The sequence below is a fragment of the Vicia villosa genome, unplaced genomic scaffold (genome assembly GCF_029867415.1).
Source record: "Vicia villosa cultivar HV-30 ecotype Madison, WI unplaced genomic scaffold, Vvil1.0 ctg.001429F_1_1, whole genome shotgun sequence".
Lineage (NCBI taxonomy): Eukaryota > Viridiplantae > Streptophyta > Magnoliopsida > Fabales > Fabaceae > Vicia > Vicia villosa.
Window position 1 is genome coordinate 253,046 of NW_026705616.1, and position 3,859 is coordinate 256,904.

Below are 3,859 nucleotides of genomic sequence, written 5' to 3' on the forward strand. Positions count from 1 at the left end.
TCACAGGAAAGGAACACATGCTGCTGATTTCATCAACAATGAGCAAAAATACATTCTGTATTGCATTGCCACTAAGAAGAAGGTTGATGTTATCTACATAATCTTCAATCACATGTGGAATGCTGTGAGAGATTCCAGAAATGCCTTCAGAGTGAAAAATTGTACTATCATTCCTTTTGGAAGAATCATTACAAACCTTCTAGTTCACTCCAAGATTGTTGAGAACCTGGAAGCTGAAGGTACTATCAAAGATCTTGTCGTTACCACTGGAAGTTGCTTGAATGCTCTCACTTTGAGAAAGATGAAGGTTATTGATACTATCATCAAGACCCCTCAACCTCTTCCTGGAACAAGAAGCAGAAGAGACCCTGTTCTTGCTGACTTTGAAAGCTTCTTCAGAAGTGAGGTACCAGGAGTCAGAACTAGGTATTTGAAATCACTGGAAGAAGATGAAGGAGTAAAAGATCAAGAAAAAGGTGCTCCTGCTAAAGTAGGCCGCAAGAAAACTTCTAGGGCTGCTGCCTCAGAAGATGTTTCAGAGGCTGCTCCTCAAGCTGCTGAAAAGAAGGAAAGAAGGACCAAAAGAAAATTTGATCATCCTTCTGATAATCAGGTGAAGGTAGTTCAGAATGTAGCTGCTGCTACTGTTAAAGAGGTTGTTCCAGAAGAAGTTATTGCTAAAGTTGTTCAGGCTGTTTCAATTGATTTTGAAAAGAATAAGAAGGAGGCTGCTGAGAAAAAGAAGAATAAGTCAAATAAAAATATTGAAAATGTTAAAGCTGTTGAGAAGAAGAAGATCAGAAAAAGGAAGCTGATAATAAATGACTCCGATGAAGAAGAGGCTGTTCAAGAAGCTGTGAATCAGCAGGAAGAAATCTTGCAAAGACCAACAACTCAAGCAGTTGAAGGTCAGTATGCTGTTGTCAATGAGAAGGAAGCCCTGGAATCTGCCAGAAGGAGAGAAAGCTCTCGTGGAAAGGCAAAGATTGTTGAAGAGTAGAAGAGTAAGAAGCAGAAGAAGCTTGAGGCTGTGTTCGAAGCCGTTCAGAAAATATCAAAAGGTATACATCTCTCTGAACCTGATTCTATTCATGCTTTACGTTTAGAAGTTGCACCAATAGTTGTTGCCCAAACCCCTGAACCAGATAAAGCCCCATCAGAATCACCCATCAAAGTTCATGTTCTTACACCTCCCACTTCTCCTGTAACCAAAATCCTTACTCCTTCTCCTTCACCCATTCCAGATGCTCCCATTCCTTCTCCTCCACCCTCAACCAACCTTGCTTCTGACCAGGTCCTTGATAATCCTGTTCTGGATATACCACCCCTACAAACTCTTTTTCCACCACACACAAATATATCCATTTCTCAACCTCCTCCCCATGCCAACTATGAACCCATTCCTTCCACCTCCCAAAACAACCCATGTGTTTCTGATCTTCCAGACTCTGCATCACATGAACAATTGCTCCGTGATTGCAACTACACTCCCAAGCCTCGTCCTGAAGCTGAAATGGTAGTGTTAGATTCTGAGAACGAAGCAGAATCATCTTTTAGGTTGGATAGAGAACCTCAACCCTATTTTAATCTTTCTTTTGTTTTTTTATATTATGCGAGTCATTGGTTAAACATGAAGTGCGTTTGGTTGGTGTGGCAAAGGGGACGTTTGGCCTTGAGGACGAGGGATCGATTCCCGTCCCAGCACATTATTTTTTTAAACAAACTATTCATATAGATTCCACGCGCGCGCCTCCAAAAGGCATACGATGAAACCTCATCTGCCAACCATTAGATGCGCATCAAGCAAGATCCAGCGTCCCAAGGGCTGAGGTTCCACCATGAACCTTCAAAGGCTACCACACAGGATAATACGCCCAGGTTTATTTAAATTATTTTTATATTATTCATATAATCATGTAATTACTCTTAACTACTTTTGCATATGTATATATGATTTAATTCTAAAATAAAAATAATAGTAAAATGGAATTAGGATTAGGGCCATGATAGGTTTTAGGATTTTCCCCGATTATTTTGATTATATCGATTTAATTAGTTTCAACTATAAAATCATAAAAACCCTAGAAAGGTTATACGCATTAGGGTTTGTCCAATCCCACTGCCCATTTGGCGAAACATTAACCTTCAATTAATTCTCTGCTCGACCCGACTAAAGCTATTAGTCGCATTAAACGAGAGATAAAAGAATAAAACATGAGATTTAATTACAAAATTAAAACACACCTCATTTGCTGCCCGTGACGATCGAATCTATCGATCAGAGCAACCAGCAATACATTGTTTAATCCGTTAACTATAATGATCAAACCTATTGATCACCGCAACTAACGGTGACATATTAAATCAGGGTTGTACGCCCAAAACATTCAAAACACACTAAACCACGATACTACGAATTTTCATCTCCTCAATACTGCGATTTTCAAATCTACGATAAGGTAAGTCAAAATATCTTCGAACTTCGCATTTCAAAACTACGATAGTCCATTCAAAAAGCCTTCAAACAACCTCATACTAATTCAAAGGCGTACAACCCTGTGCCCGAACTACGTTGACTCTGATTCTCCCTAAGGAGATACGTAGGCACTTGGATAAACAAGGCAAGTCCCCTCCCTCAAAACCTCAATTCAGTTCAAATCTCAATTTTCACCCTATTCATTTCCTTAGCTATTAAATCTTAACAATTTTAGCCATAAAACCATTGCCTCAGACAAAACCTTAGGAAAGGGTTGAGGGTGCCTAACACCTTCCCTCGACCTGATTATAATAACTTACCCCGAATCTCTTAAATGCGTAAGGTTTCCTATTCGCCTTGGTAGAATAGGTGGCGACTCTAAAGCTTAATTTTTAGGGCAGGTTGCTACAGTATGCATGCAAAATGTAGGGAAAAGAAAGAGTTATACTCGCACGGGCCCTACCCTGCTGCCTACGTATCCTTTTTGAGGAATCAGAGGTACTGTAGCTCGGCTAACTAGTTTCTGTTTGTTTTGTGTTTTTTAGGTGAACGAGTTACATTCGCACTCCGCTGCTCGACCTTTGGAGGCTTACGCTTGGGAATGGAGCGGAAATAACAAGCTCTTAAGAAAAGAAAATCAAAGAGTTTGGTTTGTGTTTTAAAGAATGCATGAGGAAAACCTAAACTAAGGAGGGAAAGTTTGCTACCTATGTTATCATACAAAGGGTACAAGTCTAAACTAAGCTAGCAACCTATGGGGAAAAAGGCGAAAGCAAACAAGAATATCACACAAACGAGCTCCGCTCGTAAAGCAAACAAAACCACCGGCACTGGCCGAGTGGTAGAAAAGCGGTCCCGCCATAGCCAAGGGGAGCGGATCACCCGAGTCAACCAAGAATTAGACCTCGCGAAAATGATAGGGCCATAAACAAGAGGAGTGAGTCCCTCTCAGCAACCAAGTCGTCACGGATCTGAAAGGAAAAAGGTGCATGCGTACACCGAGCGTCAACGTCGATCAACGTGAGCTATAGAAAATGCGGGGGTCCGATTGCATGAACCCTTTACCTGACATACTCTATAACAAGATCTTGTGCTGGTTCAGAAGCAAGCAACGCGTAGTGTGCGCTTACTGAACGGACTCGATGAGACTGGGCGAGGGTTGATTGCTAACGCTTTCTGCATGCCTTCCAAGAGGACTTAACAGAGTGCCATGTAGGTCTTATTACACGGTGACTCCCTGCCGCAAAGCACAAGTATAAACACACCAACAAAAACAGAGCCTCTTTCGAGGGCTTGGCCAGATGAATGTCTAGGTCCTACTTCTCATGTTAAAGGATGATGCGAAAAAGCGATAAAGTGCAAGAAAATATAAAATGAAACGGG